Source organism: Crinia signifera, chromosome 3 (genome assembly GCF_055691185.1).
Source record: "Crinia signifera chromosome 3, ASM5569118v1, whole genome shotgun sequence".
Classification (NCBI taxonomy): domain Eukaryota; kingdom Metazoa; phylum Chordata; class Amphibia; order Anura; family Myobatrachidae; genus Crinia; species Crinia signifera.
This window is the reverse complement of record NC_139219.1, coordinates 282,155,787-282,176,102: the sequence shown is the minus strand read 5'-3', so window position 1 is coordinate 282,176,102 and position 20,316 is coordinate 282,155,787.

The window sequence follows — 20,316 nt, the reverse complement described above, 5'->3', positions numbered from 1 at the left end:
TTAAAAATCAACAGGAGACCTAGAAAACATGAACTGTTAGTGCTCCTTGAGAATTGAGCTTGCATGACCACAGTTCTAAAGAATGGATAAGCTACTACCTATTATTTTATAGCATATACTTGATAAATACTAGCTGGTAGCTGTTTCGTTGCTTGACATCACCTTTGACCAGTATTCCAATACTACTCATCGGTACATACCATATTTCACAACATTTATCTACGCATAGTCAAGACAAAATAAGCCACTTCCCCAATTCACCAGCTCCCTCCTCCAATGCCAACTTTTGGGTGAACTTGCTCTCATTTTCATGTATGGCTAAAATTTTTCAATATCTGTACATACTGGCAGTGCAATGCCACAATAATATGGTACTATGAGAAATTGGATTATTCCTGAAGCTGTGGTGCTATAGGATAGTGCCATTAACTGCGAGTGTATTCAAGGCAATAAGAAAAGTACCATAGGAGGAATAATGCAGATGCTTGCATTGCTCAGACAGATATATCGCTGTGGTGGAAGAGCCATGTGCCACTGTCTTATATACCCCAGGTGATGGCTTTGAACAGAGTAGCTGGACAGGTAAACTGACATTGACAGAGTTAAGGTTAATAGAGCCTTACCTCAGGGATTATGAGTGGGTCCTGGCTGCTTGTAGTTGCAGTGAAACTCTTGGCTCTGCTTCAGTACGGGAATGGGTAATGTAGCCCATCCACAGTTGATGTGAGCACATTTATTTAAGCAGCTGCCCCTTTAAGGACTAAGCTCCATTTTGTCATAAATTATAAATTGAATTAGCGGCTCAGTCCCTAGACCAGGCACTCCCAACCTTTGTCCTCAAGTCTTACTACCAGTTAAGGTTTAGTGATGCTGGGGTACAAATTAAGTCAAGCATCGCTATTACTAAAACCAGGGCTGTTAGTATGCTTTAAGGAACAAGAGTTTAACCCCTTGAGTGGTGGGTTTTGCTGGAGCAGGACAAACCTACCAGGGCAGGTTTGTCCTGCCCCTGCAAAACCCACCACAGAATGTAGGGACCCCCTTCACCTCTGCTCCGGCATTTGTACACCGGTGCTCCCCTGCCACTGCCTCAGCCGCCGCTGCCCCAGCCGTCAGTCACAGCAGTGACCACAGGCGGCAGGCTTGGGGATGTTCGTGTCGACTCGGGAGGACTCAGGCACCTGAAATCCTGAGTGCCCCCGAGTCCCCCCCGAGACACCCCCCGAACATCCCTGGGCCTGCCGCCTTCGTCACTGCTGTGAAGTGAATTGCTTCTGGTGGCTGGGGAAGCAGTAGGGGAGCTCCGGCATGAGATTGCGGGAGCGGAGGTGATGGGGGGGGGGGGGGTGTGTGTGTGGGGGACTACAGAAGTGCACAGCTGGAGGCACCACTGATGCGCACTTACTGTATAGTGGTATGCCCGGAAATTAGCTGAGCCCGGAAAAAGTTTGAAAGGGTTAAATGCCTACCTTAGACTGTTAAAACTGGGACATTGGGCCTACTGCAGCATGGATCGCTAGTTTAAAACGTTGTAGTTGTCTGTGAGCAGATAGCCGCCGCCAAGACAGAAAGAAAAAATACCTGTTGCCAAGTAACATCTGCCCCACCTGCAGTGCACATGGTTTTGTCCATCTAAGAAGGAATTTGTCAGAAAGAGTGAACCAAAATAACCCCCTGCGAGAAAATTACAAATGTTTTAGAGATCGTTAATTACTTGCAAATCCATACACAATTCCTGAACCATAGAAAGCATTTTGTAGTATGTATCTTGTGGTGTTGGATGCAGTACGGTTGCAGACGTCAATTGATTGACAGTCCTCAGCTGTTTTGGGGCATGAATTCTCCGTATTGGTGGAGTGCCAAGGTCACATAGGAATAAAGAGAAACCAGTGATGTAAGCTTATGTCAGGATCAGGTATCTAGTTCCTGTTTTATAGACTTAACCTGTTACCTACACCTAATAATAGAAAGCATGGGAATTTGTATTGTAGAAATATTGTACATCTTCAGCTTGGTAATATCTGTCTAACAATGATCTATTTTACGCTACTTGAATGTACCTGCTAACCTTGCACAGGATAATAAAACCTAAATTATTGCAAAATACAGTGTCATTACTATGTAAAATGTATTGGAGGGTCCTTGCCTCTCTGCTATGAAGGAAAGAAGGAAGAACTTCCTGGAAATAAATGGTTTCCATATATCCCACTAGTGTCTGATTAGCTAATAGGCTGATTAGGCTGCAGCCTAGGGCACCAATACAGGATTGGGGGGCCTTGCAGGTGACTGCCAAGGAATAAAATGAAGACATAATTTATTCGATGCTTGTTAGCTATCACCAATCCTGATGTACCGTGGGGGATAAAGTTGGCTGTGCTAATCTAATTTACTGATGGATGACACCATTACGTTATGTATATTGTGCTACAGCGCCAGCTGTGCAGCCTAAAGCCAAAGTCTACTTCACACACCTGCATTGCATGCACATGGGCAGCATGAATGGCAAGTCCCTTAACACTTAAACACATATTAGCCTACGGCACCTGGAACTTTTATTCAGGCACTACATCCTACTCTGAGTAATACCTTGGTGCAGGGGTTCCCAAACTTTTTTGAATCACGGCACCCTAGAGTATCAGAATTTTTTCAGGCACCCCTAGTACAAAAGTTTCTTATTGAGAAAGTTAACAGAAAAAAAAACATTTAGTAAATTGTTTTTATATGTGACAATTAGGGTCAGTTATGTGGTGATGGACTAGATTTACTTCTGTTGTACACATATTTTATGACTGCAAGCTAGGGTGACCAACTCATCCCTTTAATGCGGGTCACGTATTAATTACACAGGTTCTGTGGCTGGCTTTCACCTGTTTTAAACTGCCACACCTCAAGACTCCATTTCACCTGGTTTTAAACTGCCACAGAACCTGTGGAATTAATATGTGTCCCGGATTAAAGGGATAAATTGGTCACCCTACTGCAAGCCACAAACGCTAGTTTTGCCTATTATATTGACCATAAATAATTTTAATTAATCCTGGACCACCAATCCAGGGCACCCCTGCAAGTGTCCCGAGGCACCCCTGGGTGCCAAGGCACACAGTTTGGGAACCACTGCCTTGTTGCATTACAGCATTATCTGTGCTGTTTCCTTTAGCACACTTAGTAACCTTGAACACTACATGCCAATAGAATTCAGAGATATTGGTTACATATATTTGCGCCAGTGGCGGCTTAAGCCCGGGGCGACAGGGGCGGTCGCCCTGAGGCCCCAACACATAAGGGGCCCCCACACCAGCACTGCTGCTGGTGTGGGGCTCCTGTCGCCCCGTGCTTATGAAGTGGGATCGAGGAGCGCAGGCGGGCTGGCGCAGATGGGCAGGGGGTCCCTGCAGCAGTCTGGGCAGTCAGCGCAAGGGTTTCTTGCCACGGATGGGAAGTCAGCAGCGGGGTCCCTTGCAGCGGATGGGAACTAGTAGCCAATACCGCTACCAGTTCCCATCTGCTGCAGGGACCCCGCCTCTAACTTCCCATACACTGCAGGGACCACAGCACAAACTGTTCATACCGCTGCCGGGACCCCCTGCGCTGCCCAGGTACCAACCTCCCAGGGGGAGGGGGTGTCTGTTGGGGCCCCCACAATTTTTTTGTCCAGGGCCCCCACAGACCTTAATCCTCCCCTGATTTGCGCAAATGTATGAAAAATCCCCCAAGCCATCGTCAAGGCTTCTCTGTATATTGGGGGTCCCTAGCGCTATATATATATATATATAGGTACAGGGTGCAGCACACTAAAAAAAATCGGCAATAAGTTCATGTCACACCAATGGGTACAGTCATTTGGTTTACAAACCTAGACCGGCAATCAATTACAATACTGTGAATAGACATGGAGGTATTTTTTCCCAATACATGATATCAGAGCTTTTGGAAAAATCCTTTGAGCTCATAGGCCCTTATTCAGACCTGATCGCAATACAAATTTGTTCTCAAAATGGGCAAAACCGTGTGCACTGCAGGTGGGGCAGATGTAACAGGTGCGAGCTAGATTTGTGTGAGTTATTTTGTTTCTGTGCAGGATAAATACTGGCTGCATTATTTTTACACTGCAATTTAGATTTCAGTTTCAACACACCCCACCCGAATTTAACTCTCTCTGCACATGTTACATCTGCCCCACCTGCAGTGCACATGGTTTTGCCCATTTCAGAACAAATTTGTACTGCGTTAAGATCTGAATAAGGGCCATATAGGCCGATTTAGATTGGTTGTGTTTGCGCATGTGCGAATATTTGTATTCGCATACCCCAGGAGCAAATGGCTTTGGCAAGTTTTGCCAAGTGGTTTACTCCAGAGGGGGTCGTCGGACACAGGGATGGAGCAGGGGAAAGCCTGCGGTGACATTCCAGAATGCAAATACAAAGATGGTGTGTACAATTGCGCTGTCTCAAAGAACAGTGGATTCTCTCTGTTTTCATCCTATTTAATGGAATAGCTCCATTGGTTGCGGGTCACACAGGCAGGTCTGAAAAATAAGACAAGGGAGAACAGATCAATGATGTTAGACCAACAAATAAAAGGTATACAAGGATATCAATCCTTGTGACTGACCTGTCTGCCAAGCCCTATAGGGCACATAAAGGTTTCTTTACAATTCCCTCTCATCACTCGCTCCCAAGTGTTTTAGGCTCACCTTACCAGAGTGCTTTAAATTATGACAAGTGCCTTAAATTATGACAATAGCACTGGTATATAACATGATCAATAGAGCTGCCACCACACCATGCAGTGTAAGGGACAGAGCAGAGCTGCTTCACATGCCCAGTGTACCAGCTTATTTTACCACATTTACTGTATGTGTGGATCTGAGCCCTCAGACATCACAATGAACCAGAGAGCAGCTGCCAGGAGGAAGAGACAGGAGCCTTACTATGAAGTGGGAGATTGTGAGCTTAGAAAGTACAGTACTGGTTCTATTATGATTGTGTATTTATTTGGTACTAGCTGACCCGCCCGGCGTTGCCCGGGAAAACCTTGGGGTTTCTTTATTTCCAAAATTGCTGAAAAATGTCATCTTACAGTATGCTGTGCCAAAGACCTAAGATTGTAATTTGTTATCGATTTTACCATAATGTTAGAATGTGTTTGCATTGATACTCGATGACGGCAATGAGGTGTGGTGTTGTTGTTTGAAACACAACGCTCCTGAGTTGATAACTTGTATGTGTTGATGAATTCCACATCCACTCCTGAGATTTAGCACCTACTGTATGACATATCCTCCAACATCTGAGGGTCAGAAATCGGTACAAAATCAGAAAGGGACGTGGCCACACCTCCATTTCTATACTTTCAATGGTACAGTTTGTAGGGTGTGTAATTACAGGAGCTGAGTGCGTGGGGACTGGGGTGGGCGTTACTTACCGCACCATAATTAATTAAAAATGTCATGTAATGCACCACTGGGAATGGGTGCAATGGCCCAAATTCTTCCCTTCACCCGCCGGGCCAATCCACTGATCCAGCCATCACAATCATCAATGGATGCATTGATAAGGTTTGGAGTGTAAGAAGTTGAGGAATAAGACTGAGAAAAAGAATTGCCATGTTACAAAGTGTACAATTTACTCAATAAATTGTGAAAAAAAATGTAAGTGTACATACAGTAGAAGTACAATCAAGAAATGAAAGTAGGATTAAAAAGTTGGTGGAACAAATCTATAGGTGGGGGTATGGATATTGTGGGCATAATTGGTGTTTGTTACACCTACAGGGGGCCCTCAATTGATGGGATTTTCACTACAGTGTCACGGTCACAGTGTCACCATAGGGGGATTCCCAATTGGGGTCCAGGTGGTCTTTTAGGGACCCTTTACAATCTTGTAGGTCTCTTCTCCTTGAGCTTATGGTCTCCCTTAATGATAGTCAATCACTGAGGGAGACCGTAGGCTCCAGGAGAAGAGACCAACGGGATTGTAAAGGGGTCCCTAAAAGACCACCTGAACACCAATTGGAAATCCCCCTACTGTGACACTGTAGTGAAAATTTCTCATCAACTGGGGACCCCCTGTAGGTGTACCAAACACCAATTATGCCCACAATATCCATACCCCCTCCACCTATAGATTTGTTTCGCAACCCACCGCCATCCAAACAATTAGCAGTTTGAATCAGAATTTATTTTTTAACCCTACATTCATTTCTTGATTGTACTTCTATGTACACATATTTTTTTCACGATTTATTGAGTAAATTGTACACTATAACGTGACAAATATTCATCTCAGTCTTATTCTTCAACTTCTTACACTCATAACATTCAAACAAATGCATGCAGCGCTCATGCCCATCGACCAAACATTATCTATGAACCAAAAGAGTCTGAGAAACCCTTAAGGCAGAGCAGTGCCTGATATCCAACTGACTAACAGGGTGAGTGCAGTGTACCCACTTTGTATTGATCAATGGGTGCATTGGCCAGGACAAAGATTTCTCAGTGCAACTGGCAAGGGAGCGCAGTGACAGGCTGGAGGACTGTAGAGATGGATATGGGGAACAAAGTAGAAACGGTACATTAGGTACAGTTTTTATTTGCCAGTACAGACTGTTAAATAAAAGGCAAATTATTTTTTATGTGTTCTGTGTGTTTGTGTGTGTGTTGTACTGTTTTTGTGTGTGTGTTGTAGTGTATGTGGTTGTGTGTGTTGTATGTATCTGTCCAATGCCTTAGTGTGTGAGGTGTGCTACGTATATACAGTATGTGTGTGTTGTGTCTTTGTGTATATGTGCAATGTTTAAGTGTGTGTTTTGTGTGTGTTGTACTGTTTTTTGGGTGTGTGGGGTGAATGTGGGTGTGTGTTGTGCTGTTAGAGGTATGTTATGTGTGTGTGTTGTGTGTATCTGCCCTAGGTGTAAGTGCGTAAGGTGTGCTATGTATAAATCTGTGTGTGTGTAGTGTGCTGTGTGTATCTGTGCAATGTTTAAGTGTGTGTGTTCTGTGTATTGTACTGTTTTTGGGTGTGTGTTGTAGTGAATGTGGGTGTGTATTGTACTGTGAGTGTTGTGTTGTGTGTATCTGCCGAATGTGTAAGTTTGTGAGGTGTGCTACGTATATATGTGTGTGTAGTGTGCTTTGCGTATCCTGGCAATGTTTAAGTGTGTGTTTGTTGTACTGTTTTTGGGTGTGTGTTGTAGTGTGCATGGATTTGTATTGTACTGCATGTGGTGTGTTGTGTGTGTGTGTATCTGTCCAATGTGTAAGTGTGTGAGGTGCTCTACGTATAAATGTGTGTGTTGTGTGCTATGTGTGCGTCTGTGGTGTACTGTGTGTGCGTGTACAATGTGTATGTGTGTGTGTTATGTGTGGTCTATGTATATCCTCAATTATTTCCTAATTGTTTAAAGCCTTCACCATAATGTTAGAATGTGTCATTCATACTCAATGACAGCAATGAAATCAGGTGTGGAGTTGTTCCTTCGCAAACGGTTTCCCAGATCATCGATCTTTTCCCCAGAACATCAATGAAGAAAAATTAAAACTTGGTGTTTTTTAAATTTCTAAGTGAAATTTCCCAAAAAGGGCTTCGAGGAGCACACCATCAGGTTCAGAGGTATCTTGTTGCTGAATTTGGTGTCTCTGAGTGCCACGGTGTGTCCGCAATGCGACGGACACGCACACACACACGCACACAGACTCTTCAACTTATTATATAGACTAGCTGACCCCCCCGGCGTTGCCCGGGAAAACCTTGGGGTTTTTTTATTTCCAAATATGCTGTGCCAAAGACCTAAGATTGTAATTTGTTATAGATTCCACCATAATGTTAGAATGTGTTTGCATTGATACTCAATGACGGCAATGAAATCAGGTGTGGTGTTGTTGTTTGAAACACAACGCTCCTGAGTTGATAACTTGTATGTGTTGATGAATTCCACATCCACTCCTGAGATTTAGCACCTATGACATACCTTCCAACATCTGAGGGTCAGAAATTGGTACAAAATCAGAAAGGGACGTGGCCACACCTCCATTTCTATACTTTCAATGGTACAGTTTCTAGGATGTGTAATTACAGGCGCTGAGTGCGTGGAGACCGGGTTGGGCATTACTTACCGTGCCATAATTAATTAAAAATTCACTGCTCCCTGCCAGTGCCGCTCCCCTCACCGATTCTGCCTGCAGCAGTTTCTGAGGTCTGGAGATCTGTAAAGCACATGCACCGGGCATCTCTACCAAACAGTGGGGCAGCCACTGAGTGTGGGAGCAGGTCCGCGGGCCTGGCCACATGACATCATGACACGATGCACGCTAACTGCACCACTGCAATGCACTGCTGGGAACGGGTGCAATGAGCCAAATTCTTCCCTACACCCACCGGGCCAATACACGATCCAGCCATCGCAATCATAAATGGGTGCATCGATAAGGTTTGGAGTGTAATAAGTTGAAGAATAAGACTGAGATAAAGATTTGCCATGTTAAAGTGTACAATTTACTCTATAAATTGTGAAAAAATATATATATGTGTACATAGAAGTACAATTAAAAAATGACAGTATGATTATAAAATAAGTTCTGATTCAAACTGATAATTGTTTGGATGGGGGTGGGTTTCGAAACAAATCTATAGGTGGGGGGGTATGGATATTGTGGGCATAATTGGTGTTTGGTACACCTACAGGGGGTCCTCAATTGATGGGATTTTCAGTACAGTGTCACGGTCACAGTGTCACCATAGCGGGATTCCCAATTGGGGTCCAGGTGGTCTTTTAGGGACCATTTACAATCCCGTAGGTCTCTCCTCCTTGAGCCTACGGTCTCCCTTAATGATAGTCAATCACTGAGGGAGACCATAGGCTCCAGGAGAAGAGACCAACGGGATTGTAAAGGGACCCCTAAAAGACCACCTGAACCCCAATTGGAAATACCCCTATGGTGACACTGAAGTGAAAATTTCTCATCAACTGAGGACCCCCTGTGGGTGTATAAAACACTAATTATGCCCACAATATCCATACCCCCTCCACCTATAGATTTGTTTCGCAACCCACCCCATCCAAACAATTATCAGTTTGAATCAGAATTTATTTTTTAATTCTACTTTCATTTCTTGATTGTACTTCTATGTACACATATTTATTTCACGATTTATTGAGTAAATTGTACACTATAACGTGACAAATCTTCATCTCAGTCTTATTCTTCAACTTCTTACACTCATAACTTCAAACAAATACATGCAGTGCTCATGCCCATCGACCAAACATTATCTATGAACCAAAAGAATCTGGGAAACCCTTAAGGCAGAGCAGTGCCTAACATCCAACTGACTAACAGGGTGAGTGCAGTGTACCCACTTTGTATTGATCAACGGGTGCATTGGCCAGGACAAAGTTTTCTCATTGCAACTGGCCGGGGTGCGCAGAGATGGATATGGGGAAAAAAGAAAAGCTGGTACATTAGGTACAGTTTTTATTAGCCGGTACAGACTGTTAAATAAATGGCAAATTATTTTTTTTATGTGTTTGTGTGTGTTACTGTTTTTGTGTGGGTGTTGTAGTGTATGTGGTTGTGTGTGTTGTGTTGTATGTATCTGTCCAATGCGTAAGTGTGTGAGGTGTGCTATGTATATAAAGTATGTGTATGTGTGTGTTGTGCATTTGTGTATCTGTGCATTGTTTAAGTCTGTGTTTTGTGTGTTGTACTGTTTTTTGGGTGTGTGTGTGTGTGTGTGGTGAATGTGGGTGTGTGTTGTGCTGTTAGAGGTATGTTATGTGTGTGTTGTGTGTATCTGCCCAATGTGTAAGTGCGTAAGGTGTGTTATGTATAAATGTGTGTGTGTGTGTGTGTGTAGTGTGCTGTGTGTATCTGTGCAATGTTTGTGTGTGTTCTTTGTATTGTACTGTTTTTGGGTGCGTGTTGTAGTGAATGTGGGTGTGTGTTGTACCATGAGTGGTGTGTTATGTGTGTGTATTGTGTTATGTGTATCTGCTGAATGTGAGGTGCGCTACATATATATGTGCGTGTAGTGTGCTGTGCGTATCCTGACAATGCTTAAGTGTGTGTGTTCTGTGTGTTTCTGTATCTGCACAATGTTTAAGTGTGTGTGTTTTGTGTGTTTGTTGTACTGTTTTTGGGTGTGTGTTGTAGTGTATATGGGTTTGTGGTGTGTTATGTGTGTGTTTTGTTGTGTGTATCTGTCCAATGTGTAAGTGTGTGAGGTGCACTACCTATATATATGTGTGTTGTGTGCATATGTGGTGTACTGTGTGTGTACAATATGTACGTGTGTGTGTGATGTGTGGTCTATGTATATCCTCAGTTATTACTAAAAATTGTTTAAAGCCTTCAACATAATGTTAGAATGTGTCATTCATACTCAATGACAGTAATGATGGTGTGGAGTTGTTCCTTCGACTCCGGTTTCCCCGATCGTCAATCTTTTTCCCCAGATCATCAATGAAGGCAAATTTAAACTTGGTGTTTTTTAAATTTCTAAGTGAAATTTCCCAAAAACGGCTTCGAGGTGCACACCACCAGGTCCAGAGGTACCTTGTTGCCAAATTTGGCAGCGCTGAGTGCCACGGTGTACCCGCAATGCAACGGACACGCACACACACACACACACACACACACGCACACAGACTCTTCAACTTATTATATAGATGAGATGTTTAACCTTTTCCTGACCACTTATCTTATTTAAATTTTTGAAACAGCCTATACTATAGACCATCTGTACTGTTAAATATTAATACTGTATTCCATACAGTATCCAGTGTATAAAAGGACCAATTTTCAGGGTTGTTACCATTCCCCCAGACTCCTGTATTTATTCCAATGCACTGCAGAGTGGGAGATTTTGGATTATATTTGTAAAGCCCCTCTAAAAATCCTGTGTTTGCCACTGCCACACCCCATGTGTCTCACTGGTCTCATGTCACCCTCTGATTCGAGTCACCTTCCACCCCATGGGTCCCTTTGTTCTCAAGTCATCCTATGTATCTGTCCGGTCTCATGCCAACCCTATCTAACTTCATGTCACCTCCTGTCTCTCTTTCATCTAAGTCCTCCCTCCATCTCTCTTTATCACCCCTGTCTTTATCATCTGCCTCTGAGCCCTACATCTCTTCCTCTCTTTTTCTCGATCCCACTCCATGCCACCTCTGTTTCATCTCTGACTCTGAGAAAGTACTTGCACAAGGCAAGTTAGGCAGCGCTTATTTCAATGAACAAACCAAATGATATATAAAGATATAAATTTTACTGTTTAAAATAGCATATAAGTACAATATACATTTACAGGTAAAAAACAATAAATACCATAACTCAATAAAAAAAGGAAAGGTGGGGAAGTAATAGTAAATTGGAATTAATAATGACAATAATAAAAAAGAGGGTATCCCGCCTCAGTGGACATGCGTGTAGTGGGAAAAAAATGTTTTTGATCACTGAAATGTGGAGAGCGGGTAAGTGCACTTTACCGGCTTGGAGTTGTGGATCCTTTTTTGAAGAAAGAAATTATAGCTGGAAGGTCCTCACAATGTATGCAGCCGTGGAATATGCCGCTGGAGGAGTCAGGTGTCGCAGGTGGAATCAGTCCTCTAGTTGAGGTGTGAGACAGATGGTGGATGTCTCAAACACCAGAGGGATACTAATACAGCGATTTAACCTGTAGTTACCAGCAGTAGATATGATGTGGCTTCCGTGTCCAAGTTGGAGACCACGCTAGGTATAGATGTTATTAACCAGCGGTATCTTGGAGCACGGTGTCCGCCTTTAAGTAGAATCCAATATTGGGGTGTAAATGAATGTCCACAAGATGGAGGGAGTCCACAGCAGTGTCCCGGAGCGATGTCCTGAGGTAGGGATAAACAGGGGGTTCACCTAACGCGTTTCACTGCGTCCTGCAGCTTTATCAAAGGTGTGGGGGACTGTGTACCTGATTCAGGTATATATACCCTCTCTAATGAGAAATCTAGTGCACCTGTGCGATGCAACAAAACATTACTAAACACTTAAAATAAGTAAAGAAGCAAATGAAGAATAGGTAGGCAGACATATGGTGTAACAATATTATCAGACACTCAAAAATCACTTTAGAGTTATATGTACATACACTTTTATTGTATATAGTTCCGATCACGTGATTTGCGGAGATCACGTGATCGGGATACTGTCACACTTAAAAAACGGGAATATGCATCCCTTGAGACCACAATAAAAGAGATCATAGGCTGACAAGAACAGTAATCAATAGCTCCAACATTGAAGAAAATATTTACAAAGCGTCCCAGATGTTACACGCATCTATACAGGCAATTCGCTTGATGGAACGCATATTGCGTTCCAAATTCAATGGCGTTCAATCACTTCCGCCTCTGCCCCGGAAGCGAAAGGCTGCTCTGAGGAATGAATGGTAATTTACACGACATAGAGGGGCGTGATGTACGGCAGAGTTAACACCCATGTATACTCGTCGCTCCAGCGTCGTTATGTGACGCGTGAAAGGGGGCGTCTGTTTGCTGGAGATTTCTCCGCCCGTCTGTGGAGCGCACATGCGTTCCAAATGAAGGGCACGTGACTAGATTAACCAATAAACAATCAGCATAGATTTGCGGAGACCAAATGGATAGCATATTACATAGTAAGTCTTAAAGATGTATATATACCTTATATTAGGCATCAAGAAACCAGCAATAAAGCCCTAAAGGACCCAAAATTTTTTTTTTATATATATATATATATATATATTTATAAATTACTTATATTGGATAATGGGATTATTAGTATATATTAGTATGTTAGAATGCTATATTATAATGGGAACTCTATTTTTACATATATATATATTGGATCCAATAATGGCTAAACAAATTTGAGGGGGGGGGGGGGGGTGGGGGGAGAGAGGGAACAAAAAATAAACAAGAAAATATATAGATATATATTCTATTAATGGGGCTAATGGATAAACGTAAATTCAAAGAACTATATTAAGCTCCATTGCCTCATTCAATCCTCTGGGATAGAGTGAATCCATTTTGAATGTCCAAAAAATCTCCTGTTTACATAAGATTCGGAACCTGTCCCCACCCCTCTTGGTGGGGGGTACATGTTCCAATCCTGTTAATTTCAAATCCTTGGGATCATTCTTGTGGCATTCAGAGAAATGTCTAGAGACACTATGGAGGAGAGATCCTTTTATGATGTTCCGACGATGTTCAAGGAATCTGGACCTCAAACATCGTGTGGTTCTCCCCACGTATTTAAGATTGCACGTACAAGTGAGTAAATAGATGACAAAAGAAGTGTTGCAATTAATGAATCCCTTTATCTTCATTTTATCAGTGGCTGTAGTAACCTCAGTCAATTTGTTGGTGATAAAATTGCATGTAATGCAAGGATTACCACCACATTTGTAGAATCCTGAAGGTTTTGTTGGGAGCCAGTCAAATGAGGGGATTGGGGTACAAATTTTAGGGCATTTTAGGTTACTTGGGGCTAGCAGGTTTTTTAATGACTTATTTTTCTTAAATATGAAGGACGGTTGTGGAGGAAGTATCTCCCTCAATATGGAGTCTTGTTTTAATATTGAGTGATTTTTATCTATGATTTTTTTGATTTCCTTATAGTCCCTATTAAATGTAGAGATAAATGAAATACGGTTCTCTTCGTTAGAGAGAGGGTCTGGATGGTATTTATCCTTCGGACGTCTGTCCATCAGGAGGGTATCCCTATCTCTTTCTCTGCTGGTAATATTTGCATCTTGTACGAGTTGGGAAGGATATCCACAGTTTTGAAATGCAGAGACGAGGTCCTTCGCCTGGCTGTCAAAAGAATCTAATTGAGAACAGTTGCGTCTGAGTCGCAACATCTGTCCCTTGGGTATATTTTTCACCCAAGGAGGATAATGGCCACTCTTAAAATGTAAATAAGAGTTGGTATTTACAGATTTTTGATAATTGCTGGTATGAATTGAGTTATCAACACTTCTTAAAGAAAGATCAAGAAAATTAATAGAATTGGGATGAAATTCGTGAGTAAACCTAAGATTAAAGGAATTTGAATTTAAATGTGAAACGAAAGAAGTGATAGATTGGTGATCCCCATCCCAAATGAAAAATAAATCGTCTATATAACGGCCATAGAGGACCAGGTTCGCGCCAAACGAGGACCCCCAAATAAGTTGGTCCTCAACACCTAAGCACAGAGGAGTTAGAGGAGGAAAGAGAGTTCAGCGTAAGAAAATAAACTCTAAAATACCGATTACCAATATTTTTAATATTTCTTCCCGACCCCTTAATGAGGCAGAATCTAAACTATTGCAAAAAGGTCTCAAATTCTCTCCGTCAACTGATGCCAACATTTTTACATTGTTTATAGAATTGAATCGTTATATCCGCACATTGTGCAGACAAAGATATTTCTTTTCACAAAAAAATCGAAAAGATAACGACCCTGGATTACCCATCTTGTTAGATAGTGGTGATCAGACTTCGTTAGACATGCTGGCAGAATTGTGGACGGAGAGTAATGATTCCCCTAAAAAAATCTATGACATTGATAAATCTAAATTAAGAAAAAAGTCTGATTTTTATCCAATAAGGGCTAAGGGCACTAGCATTGAGTCTTTCTATAAGACAACATTGGACGACTTTAAAAGGCTTTGTTCTAGCGACAAGCACAAATCTAAATATGGTTTTAGAGATAATCTCACAGTGTGGGAGAAAAAAGCCCTTGTCGGTCTCACTGGAGACACCTCCATTGTCTTCAGGGAGGCCGACAAGGGTGGAGGGATTGTCATCCAGGATAGAAGTTGCTATGTGGATGAGGCCCTTCGCCAGCTGTCAAACCTTTCTTTCTATTTTAAATTATCTGATAATCCTACACAAAAATATATTTTGGAGCTAAAAACACTTCTGGATCAAGCACTTATCAATTCTATTATTTCAAAAGATGAATATCATTTTTTGTTTAATCCTCATCCTCTGGTTCCTATTTTTTATCACCTCCCTAAAATTCATAAAAACCTCACCTCCCCACCTGGCCGCCCTATTATTTCTGGTGTCCAATCACTCACTTCCAACCTTTCACAATTTGTTGATTCCCACTTACAATCACGGGTGACCGCCCTCAGATCACACATCCGAGACTCTACCCATTTCTTAAATTTGATAAAGGATATTGTTTGGAAAGAGACCTATCATTTTCTGACCTTAGATGTGGAGAGCCTTTACTCCAATATTCCACATGAATTGGGAATTAACATCATCTCCAAAAAATTGAGGGAGGATGGTGATCTGACGGCGGAACTCCAACACTTCCTCACTAACTCCATATCATTTATCCTTAAACACAATTATTTTCTTTTCCAAGACACTTTTTATTTACAGGTGATGGGAACGGCCATGGGGACCAGGTTTGCGCCAAGCTATGCCAACCTCTACATGGGGGAGGTTGAGGACCAACTTATTTGGGGGTCCTCGTTTGGCGCGAACCTGGTCCTCTATGGCTGTTATATAGACGATTTATTTTTCATTTGGGATGGGGATCACCAATCTATCACTTCTTTCGTTTCACATTTAAATTCAAATTCCTTTAATCTTAGGTTTACTCACGAATTTCATCCCAATTCTATTAATTTTCTTGATCTTTCTTTAAGAAGTGTTGATAACTCAATTCATACCAGCAATTATCAAAAATCTGTAAATACCAACTCTTATTTACATTTTAAGAATGGCCATTATCCTCCTTGGGTGAAAAATATACCCAAGGGACAGATGTTGCGAATCAGACGCAACTGTTCTCAATTAGATTCTTTTGACAGCCAGGCGAAGGACCTCGTCTCTGCATTTCAAAACTGTGGATATCCTTCCCAACTCGTACAAGATGCATATATTACCAGCAGAGAAAGAGATAGGGATACCCTCCTGATGGACAGACGTCCGAAGGATAAATACCATCCAGACCCTCTCTCTAACGAAGAGAACCGTATTTCATTTATCTCTACATTTAATAGGGACTATAAGGAAATCAAAAAAATCATAGATAAAAATCACTCAATATTAAAACAAGACTCCATATTGAGGGAGATACTTCCTCCACAACCGTCCTTCATATTTAAGAAAAATAAGTCATTAAAAAACCTGCTAGCCCCAAGTAACCTAAAATGCCCTAAAATTTGTACCCCAATCCCCTCATTTGACTGGCTCCCAACAAAACCTTCAGGATGCTACAAATGTGGTGGTAATCCTTGCATTACATGCAATTTTATCACCAACAAATTGACTGAGGTTACTACAGCCACTGATAAAATGAAGATAAAGGGATTCATTAATTGCAACACTTCTTTTGTCATCTATTTACTCACTTGTACGTGCAATCTTAAATACGTGGGGAGAACCACACGATGTTTGAGGTCCAGATTCCTTGAACATCGTCGGAACATCATAAAAGGATCTCTCCTCCATAGTGTCTCTAGACATTTCTCTGAATGCCACAAGAATGATCCCAAGGATTTGAAATTAACAGGATTGGAACATGTACCCCCCACCAAGAGGGGTGGGGACAGGTTCCGAATCTTATGTAAACAGGAGATTTTTTGGACATTCAAAATGGATTCACTCTATCCCAGAGGATTGAACGAGGCAATGGAGCTTAATATAGTTCTTTGAATTTACGTTTATCCATTAGCCCCATTAATAGAATATATATCTATATATTTTCTTGTTTATTTTTTGTTCCCTCTCTCCCCCCCCCCCTCAAATTTGTTTAGCCATTATTGGATCCAATATATATATATATGTAAAAATAAAGTTCCCATTATAATATAGCATTCTAACATACTAATATATACTAATAATCCCATTATCCAATATAAGTAATTTATAAATATATATATATAAAAAATTTTTTTTTTGGTCCTTTAGGGCTTTATTGCTGGTTTCTTGATGCCTAATATAAGGTATATATACATCTTTAAGACTTACTATGTAATATGCTATCCATTTGGTCTCCGCAAATCTATGCTGATTGTTTATTGGTTAATCTAGTCACGTGCCCTTCATTTGGAACGCATGTGCGCTCCACAGACGGGCGGAGAAATCTCCAGCAAACAGACGCCCCCTTTCACGCGTCACATAACGACGCTGGAGCGACGAGTATACATGGGTGTTAACTCTGCCGTACATCACGCCCCTCTATGTCGTGTAAATTACCATTCATTCCTCAGAGCAGCCTTTCGCTTCCGGGGCAGAGGCGGAAGTGATTGAACGCCATTGAATTTGGAACGCAATATGCGTTCCATCAAGCGAATTGCCTGTATAGATGCGTGTAACATCTGGGACGCTTTGTAAATATTTTCTTCAATGTTGGAGCTATTGATTACTGTTCTTGTCAGCCTATGATCTCTTTTATTGTGGTCTCAAGGGATGCATATTCCCGTTTTTTAAGTGTGACAGTATCCCGATCACGTGATCTCCGCAAATCACGTGATCGGAACTATATACAATAAAAGTGTATGTACATATAACTCTAAAGTGATTTTTGAGTGTCTGATAATATTGTTACACCATATGTCTGCCTACCTATTCTTCATTTGCTTCTTTACTTATTTTAAGTGTTTAGTAATGTTTTGTTGCATCGCACAGGTGCACTAGATTTCTCATTAGAGAGGGTATATATACCTGAATCAGGTACACAGTCCCCCACACCTTTGATAAAGCTGCAGGACGCAGTGAAACGCGTTAGGTGAACCCCCTGTTTATCCCTACCTCAGGACATCGCTCCGGGACACTGCTGTGGACTCCCTCCATCTTGTGGACATTTATTTACACCCCAATATTGGATTCTACTTAAAGGCGGACACCGTGCTCCAAGATACCGCTGGTTAATAACATCTATACCTAGCGTGGTCTCCAACTTGGACACGGAAGCCACATCATATCTACTGCTGGTAACTACAGGTTAAATCGCTGTATTAGTATCCCTCTGGTGTTTGAGACATCCACCATCTGTCTCACACCTCAACTAGAGGACTGATTCCACCTGCGACACCTGACTCCTCCAGCGGCATATTCCACGGCTGCATACATTGTGAGGACCTTCCAGCTATAATTTCTTTCTTCAAAAAAGGATCCACAACTCCAAGCCGGTAAAGTGCACTTACCCGCTCTCCACATTTCAGTGATCAAAAACATTTTTTTCCCACTACACGCATGTCCACTGAGGCGGGATACCCTCTTTTTTTATTATTGTCATTATTAATTCCAATTTACTTTTACTTCCCCACCTTTCCTTTTTTTATTGAGTTATGGTATTTATTGTTTTTTACCTGTAAATGTATATTGTACTTATATGCTATTTTAAACAGTAAAATTTATATCTTTATATATCATTTGGTTTGTTCATTGAAATAAGCGCTGCCTAACTTGCCTTGTGCAAGTACTTTCTCCTTTTCTATCAGTGGGGAGTGACTGCCCCCACACCCAGGCAGCAGCTTACATTATAGAACCAGCTCATTGTCATAGCGCTTGATTATCCCTGGCGGATATCTCCTTTCTCATCTCTGACTCTTCTCTCTTTCATCTCTGCACCCTTCTAACCCTTATTTGTTTCATATATGCCCCCATCCCAGTATGGGAGTTCGCAGTTGTTAGGGATGATTAGCCACAACAGGGCAGATCACGGTAGGGGGGCTATGGCAGGGGTACTGGCTCCAGTGGCAGATGCAGAAGTTTGGCTTTGAGGAATTACTTGCTTGAATCCAGTCCGAGCAACATTATATAATACTATAGACTTAGTTATATAATAGATGTCACTAGGATATAAACACCCGTAGTATGAATCTTCATCAATGCGAGATCAAAATGTTAGCAGAAATGAAGTAAGCAGGAAACCGCAGAAATGAAGTAAGCAGGAAACCACAGAAAATCAGATGTAGATATTGCAGCAGCAGTACTGATGTCAGGCTCTTGACATACTTATAATATAAGACCTGTGTGGCATCACCTTCATTGTAAAAAAAGTCTGTACATTAAACATCTTCAATTCTATTTAATTAATGAAATGACTGTTTCTCTTTATCTAGCCCATATCTATGTTATGTTGCATCTATTTTATGTTGTAGCATCTTAGGTTTCTTTAAAAATAGGTCACTCTTCATATTGTATTTATATGTACAAGGTGGCCTGTGGGAAATTTTTGCATGTGAATAAAATAGAGTTCCTTTTATAGCGAGGATGGTGGTTTGTGTAATCGAGTAGCCGAGCAAAACTGATCATCTTAGCCGTGCCATATCGATGCTTCAAGGGAAAGTACTCTAGGGAGTTATTTATTAACTTGTTTGTGTAAACAAACAATACGATGTGAACAGTGCTCAGCAGAAGATTACAATTCACAATTATCTTTGGGAGAATATCTCCATTATGGTGTGTACACACTGCTGCAATTAGGCATGAAATCGCTGGCAAAATGGTCGCTCAGCGACCATATTGCCAGTGATTTAATGTGCAGCCAGCGATAAATGGCTGGGAGCGCGCTCCCGTGGCCAGCCCTTCATGGTCGCTGGTCGCAGGAGCTTGCTCCTCCGATTCTGCCTAAAAATTGCTGGTCGCTGGTGCACAAAGCACTGTGCACAAGAGACCAGCGATATCTAGCCTCCAGCGCCAGCCGGGACCCGCCCACCCGCCCTGTCACAGGGTGACACGCCGGCCGGGACCCGCCCACCCGCCCTGTCACAGCGTGACACACGGCCCCCCCTGATTCCTCCTCCGTCCCTGCCCGCGCATACAGCACAGAAGCTGCTGCGCAAATCTCCCCCCCACTGTGCCAGCACCCACACCTCCTGCGCGCCCCACAGCCGCACTAGCCAGTAAGTGCATAGGCTGTCTTTAGAGGGCATTGGTGTTGGGCAGCATGATTATGTTCATGCTGCCCATCGATGGTGATTTGCACCATCGGTGGGCAGCATGAGCATTACCATGCTGCCCCACACCAATAGTATGTGACATGAAAAAAAATGAAGGGGGCATTGGTGTTGGGCAGCATGATTATGTTCATGCTGCCCATCGATGGTGATTTGCACCATCGGTGGGCAGCATGAGCATTACCATGCTGCCCCACACCAATAGTATGTGACATGAAAAAAAATGAAGGGGGCATTGGTGTAGGGCAGCATGATTATGTTCATGCTGCCCATCAATGGTGATTTGCACCATCGGTGGGCAGCATGAGCATTACCATGCTGCCCGACACCAATAGCATGTCAAGGCTGTAAAAAATAAGGGGGCATTGGTGTCGGGCAGCATGATTATGTT